The 11813-nt window shown below is 32.5% G+C and overlaps 1 long non-coding RNA gene across 2 annotated transcripts; it reads right to left on the bottom strand.

Annotated features, from left to right (window-relative positions):
• Nucleotides 1-1429: 1429 nt before the first annotated feature.
• Nucleotides 1430-11514, bottom strand: LOC140442852 (uncharacterized). Of its 2 annotated transcripts, none has more exons than XR_011951161.1 (3): nt 11443-11514; nt 10196-10348; nt 1430-1451 (listed from the first exon to the last, which is right to left on the bottom strand). It is a non-coding gene; the product is annotated as an uncharacterized lncRNA (long non-coding RNA). The 2 variants fall into 2 exon arrangements; XR_011951160.1 differs by lacking the exon at nt 1430-1451 and adding an exon at nt 3333-3442.
• Nucleotides 11515-11813: the final 299 nt, after the last annotated feature.

The following is an 11813-nucleotide window of genomic DNA, read 5'->3' as shown; positions in this document are numbered from 1 at the left end:
TAATTGCAACTTGCTTACTTCTCTTTTTGACAAAAGCAATACTAGTTGATGCAGGAGCAGGCGAAATTCTATCTAGTAACTTTCCCGGAGTCTATTTCCCTGAATTTTTCTTTTCTGTTATGACTGTTTTTGCAGGCGGAGCAGTCATATTTCTGGAACACTTTGGTTTGTCTATGTCAACTGAAGGATTGGGAATGTGCTCCGGAACTCTTTTGGGATTTACTTGTAAATTATTATTTCTACTGCTCGTACCCAAATAAGAGTATTCTGGAATTACGGATGGATCAAATCATGGATGGATCAAAGTATCTTTAAATGATGAAACAGCAGTTTGAACCATTGCTGATTTTTCCAAGCTGTGGTAAAGAGTCGATCAAATTGAAGTCTGCTTATTTTTTGTCCTGGGTTTCCCCTTAAATGTAAATTACATGACTGGTAATAGAAAGCTTTTAGCGATTTAAAAAATGTCCTATCAAGAGGCTGTAAAATTGAGTGGTATGACTTAGAAGGCAAACAATTATTTTTGAAAGCGTATTCTAATGTTTCGACACTACTGCAATGGGAAGAGTGACCATCCAAAAGTAACAACACCATTCCTATCGGTTTTCGCGGGACAAATTGTGGACAAAAAAGCCATCGCAGAAAAAGTTCCTTGGTAACATACGCTAATTTTTCACCCATAAATATTATTGTACCAGACGACATACCTACTTAAAATTCCGCTTTTCTGCTTTTACTTTTAAAAATGCACACCGGTTGTATAAAGGACCTCTTAGCGTTACAGCATACCATTATTGTAATATTTTCTCCTTCTTTGGCCGATGTTACTTAAGCAACATTTTTTTGAACCCTTAATTGCTATAACATGTTCCAGCATTTTATTAAGCTGCAACCCTGTCTCGTCAATATTGTATATTGAACCAGGTTTATAAATTAAAAAAGTTTATTTAGGATACTTTCAAGTGGAGTCAAATAAGCCAAAACATTAGTTTTATTCATCCCTAAATCTCTGGAAACTTATACACTTTTAGATTGTATTATTTACAATTGCTTATTTCTTTGTAGAAATGATTCCAGCCACAAATCATCAGCTTTTCGGCTATCTTTATTAAATTTGTACTTTGATTTAAGCTTTACAGCTAATTCAAATGCCATTAATTTTACAATTTTTCGAGTAGAAGCAAAACCATGTTGCTGTAACTTTGTGATATGATTTACCAATTTAATTTTATTATTTATCCCAAGAGTAGAAGTCGGACCAACTTCATGCTTTCGAAAGTTCCTGGATTTTCGACGGTGGTGCAGTATCGCTCCTGGTATTTGGAAATGTGTACTGGCATCATTTACGCCCATTTCTCTATTTTTAATTAATATAATTACTTACACAAGCTGCTTCTTAGACCAATTGCCTCTGGACACACCGCCTTTTCGCACATATTCTGTCGGCATGTCTGTAAAAATAAAAAAGGAGTTTAAAAACCATTTACCAGCATGCGCCATATCTTCTACAGTAATCACCAGCCCACTTAGAACTAAAACTTAAGAGAGGACCGAAAAGAGTAATTCTAGAAAAAGTCTTCACACCATTATTTAAAGAAATTAACGAAGAAGAAAAATGAAATAAGGAAATGTCTAAAGATCTAAGCGTTGTGTCGTACAGAATTTACACAGCAAAAAGAGAATCCATATAAGAAAAAGTCACATTCACTTGCTAAGACTATCGTGACCAGCTGGACTGAACATAATAAATTCTTTGTTCATTTTAGAGCATATTTTCCAACTCTAATAAATGTATATAGAGCTTTAATTAGATAAAACTGGACTACAGTTGCGTCCTAAGACGAAATCCAAAGACCTACAAAGTCACAAAATCAACGCACAATAAACCCTGAAAATGAATTAGTAGGGGAACTTTACAACAATGGTCCAGCCACAAGAAGACTAGAAACAGGTTGATCCCAAGGTCTATTTCACTCAGTCAATCACCCAATAACCCATCTTAAAAACCCATAGGATAATACCCCAATTTATTTAATACTCTGTAGCGACATAGATTATAAATAAACATATTAAAAAACAAAAAAATATATTATTCTTACCTAAAATAAATAATTAGTTGTCATGTCAGACGAAATAAAAATATCAGTTGACACCGAGTTTTAGAAAATATTTAAAGATTGCGAAGTCATTTTAAACTGTATATAAAATCGTATTAAAAGACACAAACCCTCTTTAAAATCATTATTTGAAATCTGCGTTATATAATACCTTCACAAAGATATAATTTCAATTCAAAAAGGTTTCTTTTATAACACTGGCTTTTCAGATTCCACAATATTAATATTTCCGATTTTTTCACATTTTTCACCGCTTTTATAAATCCTAATACATACGTCGTAAATGTGAAGGGAACATGTAAGCCGGATTGATGATTCCAGAGCAGGAAATAAACGTTGATGGAACTTTATATGGAATAAGTCATGCCATTCTGTCAAGATTATTTTTGTTATTGAGGAAATTTATTGCTTGGCAGATAGTAAAGTAAAATAAAATTAATATAAAGTGTTCACAAGATGTAATTAATGTACTCTGCCACACTATCAGCAAAAGTCTTTGTTGATGAACCAAGTTAAAGTTATTGTAAAGATAAAAATATTGTTTACTGACTGAAGGTGATAGATTTTCAGTTGTAATTTTAAAGTGTTTTCAAAGAAAACTTTGTTTCAGAACAGAATGTCAAGAATCTTTTCAAAGAAGACAAGAATGTTTTCAAAAAAGAGGAGAACGGAACAAGCCTATTAACCAGAGGAAATAGTGGGAAACTAGCCAGTATAGCAAGGGATATAAAAACAACAGAGAATAGACCATCAAAACGACTATTTATCCCTTTAAGTATTTCTGGTATTACCCTTGTAAAATTAAAAATTAGTTTGAATATGATGTTTTATTTTATTAAGATTTTTAATAAAATCTTAATAAAATAAGATTAAGAAATATTATTGAGAGCCATGCCCTTAACAGCCGCTTATTTTCAAATCTCTGTAAGGATAAGGATTTTAACGACACAACTTTGTTATTACATGCAGAAGTAAGATGGTTGTCAAGAGGTCAAAGTGTAACGAAATATTTTTGCCTGCCTCAGGATAAAATTATGGGGTATATAATTGGGAACAGAAACTATTGGGGCGAAGATAGGGCAAGCAAAACAATCTTTATATGTGCTAATCACTCAGGGGTTAGCTGGAGAGCTGAGGTCGTGGATAAGTCGAATCAAAGGGGTCAGATTAGGGTAACTACAAAAATGAAAACAAGGGGATACTTACATAAATCTTCTGGAATAAAAACGAAACAAGATATGGCAGACAAGGTTACCTCTAGGTATTTTTATTCGGCACCGCTTCGAAGAAAACTTCCTGCTGGAAGAAAGAAAATTTCTTCTTCCCTAAAATAAAGAAAAACGAACAGGGGTTAGGAGATTTTTCTAAACTAAACTAAACAAAATGGTTGGAGAAACAAATCAAACGTTTATTGTTTTACGTTTGTTTATCAAACAGTTATAAAATTATAGATGGCATAAAAAAATATACTATAATTAAAAGTTGCAAAATACAAAATTTCAGAGAAAAAAAACTTACATGTGTTGTCTGTTTACAAGGGGATTGCTACAAAAACTGTCAAAATTGTTATTAGATTATTTATCACCGTGGCCAATTTAGATTATTGAAATTAAAGATATCTTTGTATATAAAAATATTGTAAAATTTAACCTTTCCTACGAAAACAAATTATGTCACAACAAAACAAATTAGAGTTAGCTGTCATATGTCAACATTCAATTCTGACGACAAACAAACAAAAAATTGACAGCAACCACGTCTAGTTTTACAATATAATTTTAATTATTACAGATTCTTAAATTTAAATGAAAGCAATTAATACTTTTAGCAGAAAAATGTCTATCTAATTTGGAAAAAATTAATATATGGAATGTTACCTTATTTTCACTTGTTTCACTAAAAAAAAAGCTTGCTAAATTTCTGGGATTGAAACTAACCGGACAAATTCTCTACTAGAACAAAGGAAACCATTTCCATACTTCAGGAACGACGATCTAAGACGTAAATGGGGCTGGATCAAGCAGGCAAACGACAACAAAGCTGGTGGGACATCCTATATAATCATTTTTCAAAATTTCTTCAGTTCCGGTGTACTGCACAAATCTTATGATGCTTACTCTGTTCTAAACTGCCATAATGCAAAGAGTATTATCACCTTAACCGGTCTTAAGACATTACACACAAAGAAGTGGCTCTGGATTCAAAATACGCCAAACGACCTTCTCGTTGAAGATCTCCTGCTTCGCTCCCCTTGCGTTAGATTTTACAAATTTAACCAAAATAAATTCCCCTCGCGTCTCCGGAACCAGTTGTGCCTACAAACTTAAAACAAACATAATACCCTTAAAAAACACAAGACTTGCAATATTTTTTTTTAGGAACGTTGAATTTAAAACGCCATAAAATATCGATCGTTTTAAAATTCCTTTATAAGAGACAAACGCAAATAAACAACTCAGGGGTGTACTACAAAACTTAAAACAGAATTTATATTATTATATAGATATTAAATATTAACAAATTTAAAACGCTACAAAAGTTTAAAAAGATTATTGTTATTAAAGGACGAGATCGAAATATTTTGAACCGAACGAAAATGTGAACTTGCTGCTTTTTTTCAAAATGACTTATAGCTATCCAAGCTGTGTTATTTGTCAGATATTTTTGCAGAGTTTAAAGATCTCCACTTGTCTCTTCAAGGAAGAAATTGCGATATATTTACTTCAAATTATAAAATTGAAAGTTTTATTAAAAAGATCAACATTTGGAAAAGTAGGGTCGAAAAAAATTCGTTCGAAATGTTTTCCAATATCGACAATTTTATAATCGAGAAAATTCATTGTAAAACTTTTATTACAAAAATTATTGTAGATCACTTAAAGCGCTAAAAATATAGTTCCGTACATATTTTATATTAAATATTGATTTCCAAAAAATAGTTTGGATTCAAAAGCCGTTTTGGATTGGCTTAAGTAAGATTTATCACCTGCCACTTAAAGCTCAAGAGAAATTTGCTGAGCTTTTGAGTGACTTAAACTTAAAACTACAATTTCAAAAAAAACCCTTGACTGAATTCTGGATCGGAACTAGAACTGAGTTTCCCACAGTCACTGATGTGGCGTTAAAAGTACTTCTGCCATTCGACACCAGATATTTATGTGAAGTTACTTTCTCAGCTTTAACACATAGTAAATCCCAATATCGTTCAGCGCTAAAAAATGTTGAAGAGGTCTTACGTCCAGCAGTTTTAAACATTTCAACAAGATTTGATTTGTTATGCAATAAAAAACAGGCACATTCATCTCATTAAATTTTTTACTTATATTACCACGCAACTACTCGAATATATACGAGCGAATTAAGACCATTAGAATCCACTTTTATTTTTGAAACTATAATAAATACAATTTTATAATTTTTTGTGCAATTTTTAATTTTAAATTTTTGTATGTTTCAAAACGGAACCTGCCACATGCAGCGTTCACACTGGTGAACTGTATGCTATTTACCAAGCCTTCAAACTCTGTACAGCACCCAATCAACATATTGCCATCTGTACAGACTCCCTTGCCTCTATCCAGTCCATCAATAATCTATTTAATAATCACCCTCTTGTAGAAAAAATCCATGACACTTACCAAAATCTTATCCTCTACGACATCCATATCACTATCATATGTATTCCCTCCCACATCGGTATTATGGGTAACGACAACGCCGATCGCTTTGCCAAAGAAGCTGCTGTATTCAATTGTATACCACATAATATACAAATTGCCTGTGACCTAACAACTAGTATAAAGAAACTCGTACGAAATTACTGGCAGAATCATTGGAAACAATTCACTACATTTTTACACCTAATAGATCAGACGATTGAGCGGTTCGTTATCCCTATTATAACTAGAAATGAGATGGTTGTTGCTAAAAGATTGCGTATCGGTCACACCAGATTTACACATGGTCACCTAATGAACTTTTCACCTAAGCCAATCTGTCACTATTGCCAACCTCCACTAAGCGTTCTACACATCCCTCACTACAATAAACGACGCCAAGAACTGGACATGAAGGGCGACATCACAGATTATTGTCGAACCAGAGCCAAGTCATCACAGCTAGCCAGTTCCTAAAGCTAAAAAACTTACTAAATAATATATAACTATAGTATATTATAATATGTAATTGTACCTTATATATAGTTGTAAGCACGGTGTCTCGTGATAATGGCCGAAGCTGTCACAAGCATGTTAAATTAAATAAAAAAAAACGGATTCTAAATGTTCCCTAATAAATAAATCATCAAAAAATATTAATTCATTTTTCTTTTATATTTGTATGGGTCGTCAAGAAACTCGCAATCATAAATGGGGTCGTGAATGACAAAAGTTTAAGAAGCCCTGGTCTAAACTGTTCTAAATGTAATACCATAGGACATAAAGATGATAATTGTACTACCGAGTTAGCCAAAAGAACAAAAAATCTTAAGCAACTATCTCAATCTACTAGTGTTAACATATTTATTATATAAATTTTTAACAGTATTGTTAAATAAAAATTATTCGAATACAGTTTAAAATCCATTCACAAAAACACCTTTGGTTTATTCCAGTGTTCGGACTAACCATGTGTAATCAAAAATAATTTTAAATTAAAGAATTCTTGGATATCCATTAGTTTTTTTATAAACATTTTTGAAATACCCCATAGTTTAGCCGTAACAAAAAAAAAAACCAGAGGCTTGGCACCCTGTTTATAACATTTTCAAAATACCACATTAAATTAATAAACTCTAAATAGTATTCTTAATTTAAAATAAATTTGAGAAGCTACTTTTTAATAGTAATTTCAAATTGGTGAATATGCATCTTCATTCTATAGTCCAAGCAAACACCGCAGGTGAATGTACATCGAATGCCCACGGGTGTTCCGGCGCGGCGCATGAAATGTTTTCGACTTTTCCCAATAAATGTATATTATTAAAATACGTTTGTTTAAAATTAACATAAAAACCTAAAAAAATGTAAATATAAAATTTGTAAAAGCCTCTCTGCTTTCTTATTTTAAAACAATAATTGGACAGGGTCGGATCCAGATTATCTAATGCATCCTGAAATACAACTTTTATTTACCCACTCATTTTTATTCGGAAAAGAGATCCAGTCATAAAATATTTTTGTGTTATAAAAGAATAAGATGATTAAAGATTTGAATTTTTCTTTTAATAATATAAATGACGAGCTCTATCAAAGTGTTGGTTTAGGTTTAACTTGGCCACTAATAAAACATCCTTTTGGGAGAAAGCCATTCAGTAGGAGCAGCAAGAGCAAGAGACGATGGACGTTCATTGGTAGCTGCTGCAGTTAAAACAACTTCTAGACTGTATTTTATTGTTGAAATATGAGATGAATTTCAGCTTGTGAGTCAGTGAGTGCTGGTTTTTTGGCTGCATTTTTTTCTTAAGATATCGTATCATGGGACCATTGCTGAACGAGAGGTAATGCAGCAGCCAGAGCGACGTGAGAGGTATTGGTTACAGGAACTGAATCATCCACTTATTGTGAACGTTGTGGCAAAACCTGTTCAGACTCGACAAAGCTCATTACTGTTGCAGGCTGAGGAGGCTGTTTTTTGAAGTTGTCCTGCAGCAGTATGTTTATAAATTCAGACATGAGTGCTTTTAAGTCTGTGATATGGATTTTGCACCGTAGATGTCTTGCCGTATGCTTCCTTAAAAAAAACCAACGATCTGAAGTTGCTTACCAACACGTCTATCATGGGCATTCAGTCACTTAGCAATTCATTGAAGAAATGTAAGAAAGACACAAAGCAAAACCAAAAAAGAAAACAAAGATCTACAAAGGAAGGATATTCTTATATGGGATTAAACCACAAGTAATTGTTATAAAAATTACGATTTATATTTGCTTATTTACGTTTTATATTTGCTTATCGTTTCGGTTTCTAGAGATTATCCAGTGGCATTTAGAAACAAGAACTTCCACAAAATCGAAGAAAGATGATTAAATTTTCCATCTAATTTGATCCAATCATTACAGTTGAATTAACATATTCTACACAGTTTTAGATATATAGACTATAGTAGAAGTCAAAGCCATTTGTGAAGTGAAGCCATTTTTAAAGAAGCATGACTATCTCAAAGTGAAGGAATAGTAATTAACGGAAGATCTATTAACAACATAAGATATGCAGATGACACCGCGATTATGTCAAGCTCTGCTGAACAACTCCAATTACTGCTAAACAAAACAAACAGTTTCTGTGAAAAATATAGACTAAAAATGAATACAAAAAGACCAAATACATGATAATAACAAAGAAAACAAATACACCAACAAACATACATTTGGGAAATATACCGATAGAAAGGGTTAATAAATACAAATACCAAGGAATCTGGATTTCAGACAAGAATAATTAAACAACCGAAATAAGAGCCAGGATAGAAATAGCAAGAAATGAATTTGTAAAAATGAAAACAATTCCCTGCAACAAAGACCTTAGATTAGAACTGAGAGTAAGAGCACTGAGATGATATGTGTTTTCGATACTGCAATATGGACTTGAAAGCTGGACATTAAATCAAGAACACATTAATAAGTTAGAGTCCTTTGAAATGTGGTGTTACAGGAGGATGCTTAGAATATCATGGACACAGAAGAAAACTAACACGGAAATATTGCGAGAAATGGGCAAAGAATGCGAAATATTATACAATAAAAACAAGAAAGTTACAATATCTGGGCCACGTAATGAGGGGACAGCGATATGAACTGCTAAGGCTGATAATACAGGAAAAGATAAGAGGAGGAATGAGTATAGGAAGAAGGAGAGTGTCATGGTTGAAGAATTTAAGGGACTGGTCTAAATGCAGTTCTATAGACATTTTCAGAGCAGCTGTAGATAGAGTAAAGATAGCGATGATAATATCCAACCTCCGATCGGGAGACGGCACTTAACGAAGAAGAAGAAGTCAAAGTTAGAATGCAATGCAGGTGAGACAGCAATGTATTTCTTATAAGAGAACGGCCGAGCACGTTGCTGGTTTGCTCCGAGCGGTGCATCAGGACCGGATTTAAGAATCATGGAACTGAAATATACGCGTGCACAAAAATTGCCTACGATTGTATAAAAGATTATCATTATTGTTTTAACTAAAGCATGATTTAATCATTGATGTATAAGTAAGAGAGTTACATTGTCAAAAGAAACAATAACGTGAAGAAAAATGCTATAAAAAAGTAAAATATATCAAAAATTGTCGATAGCTTATTTATGGTTATCAATTTTTAATAGCTTCCATTGTAAACACATTTTTTGAGCAATAAAGATCATTTTAAGGTCATTAGGAGAAGCGAATCAGTTTTAATCCCCATTGTCCACGAAAAGCAAACATGTCTCTTTGTCGATTTGAGTACTGACTTTTAGACCAAAAACTTGTTGGCAAAAACTATGAAAGCTCAGTTTTATTTTACTTTCGCAAGCGGATGAAAGTATCTACATTATGGAGCCGTTGCCAGTATCTGTCGTGAATTTCAAACAAGGTATGACTTAGGTTAATGTGCAAGTAAAATGTGTGGTATGTATTTGAATTAAAAAATGGTGATAGTTTGACTATTACCGTGAAAAAAGTTTCGAAAATGTGTGGTGTGAGTGTTCGCAAAACTTATGACATCCGCGAAGAGGTCCAGCAAGACGAACTGAAATCGGTACAAAAAAACGAAGAAAAACAACAGTTTCCACTCCAATTCACGTGAGAATACTTACTATTAGGGAGTGAAATCCCAAATTAGAACAATTGTTCATGATTTTTTTTTTGGAAACCTACCACCAACCATCGACAGCATAAGAACAGAGAGAAGTATGATGAGGATCTACCAGCTTTTTCAAAAACCACATTTCGTAGGCTACTAAATGACATGGGTTTTGAATATGGTAAAAGAGGTCGGGATTCGGTAATGATGGAAAGAAAATATATCATATCCTGGAGACACAAGTACCTCAGATAAATAAAAACATTGAGGAATGAGGATAATGTAAACCTTGTTTATACTTACGAGTTTTATTTTAACGTCGGTGCTTCAGTCAAAAAGGAATGGAGGGATACGACGATCAAGAATCCACGAGAGTTCTTCATAAAAGGGCTCTCTACTGGACTGAAAGCTCCAACCCAAAAGAGGTCCTTGGTTTATTTTTCGTTATGCTGAAAGCTAAACTAGTGTTATGACATAAGCCGAATTAACTTTCTTAACCAAGAAAGTTAATTCGGCTTAAAGAGTTGACGGTTCCCTCGACTACCACGAAGAAATAAACGGGGATCTCTATAAAAAATAGTTTGAAAATACGTTAATTTCAAACTTTTCTCATCTCTCGATTATTCGTATCTAGGTGAACAAATTCGATGTAGTTATAATTTTAAATTGTTTCTAATTCCCTTTCTCAAATTGTTTTCGATCGACGATGATAAAATAAAATGTTAACTCGTGGATTAAAATATGGTTTTATTTGCAGCCAAATAATTATTAAACTATAGTTGTTGTTGAGGTAAAAATTTATAATAGAATGCATCCCAAACTAGACCCGAAGCTATATTTATAATCTCACCAAAATGCTACGATTCATCAAATAAGTGTATTATCCTCTGCATAGAACAAAATCATTTGACTTTTAAAAGCTGACAAATATAATTGGACTTTCTTTGATAAAATAAAGGCAGCTATCGAGCACAGTTTTATTAATTAAATCTTGCCCAAGTACTTTCGCTCCCTAGAGTATCTTCAGGGGCATCTGAAATAAGCCAAGAAACGTTTTTTTTTAATGAAGAAATTGATTAACCTCGATAAAAACTCGAAGTTAATGGACGATAAAAGTTTTTTGTGATTAACGTTTTAGACTTACTTCGTCAATTTTGGGCTATTCCACAATTGCAGAATGTCATAAACATAAAAACATTGTGATGAATATGCAAGCTTTTCTGCAATTTTAAGTTTAGCTCTATTGCTATTGAATGATAATGATTGCAGGCATTTAAAGGCAGGCTAATCCATTATGTTTTACAATTATACATGCTGAAACTATACAAATTCAGGAAATTAAGATTAATGTAAGATTAAAAATTCATAGAATAATTTACGATTGAACACTAGGTATCTAGTTTTCTATTTTTTTACCTGGTTTGTTGAAATTTAGTCAAAAATTTTAAGAATTAAATTGAATTTTACAACTTTTCTCTAGAAACAGCGTTGTTTTGAAAATTTTCTTAAAATACCTAACGAGCTACTACGACAAAATTATGTCTACTTACTATGGGTATTATATTAGATGTGGACGCCCTTGTGTAACTTAAACACCTTTCGGCAAAAAGCTACTGCTGAAGACCATCATCTTTATAATCTAATTAACCTTTGTAACTATTATATATATATAAATATATATATATATATATATATATATATATATATATATATATATATATATATATATATATATATATATGTGTGTGTATGTATATATAAGTACCTGTTATTAATTTTGATAACAATGTAGTGGTATTTATAACTACCACTAATAACCCTAGTCTCAGATGACAACTTTAAATATATTTTTTTTTCGTACAGATTTAATCAATTCCTCAGGTCGTTATAGTACGCACCTGTTTCATGCAAGAACACCAAA

Source organism: Diabrotica undecimpunctata, chromosome 6, assembly GCF_040954645.1.
Source record: "Diabrotica undecimpunctata isolate CICGRU chromosome 6, icDiaUnde3, whole genome shotgun sequence".
NCBI lineage: Eukaryota > Metazoa > Arthropoda > Insecta > Coleoptera > Chrysomelidae > Diabrotica > Diabrotica undecimpunctata.
The sequence above is the reverse complement of the archived record's forward strand: the minus strand, read 5'-3'. Positions and strand labels throughout refer to the sequence as shown.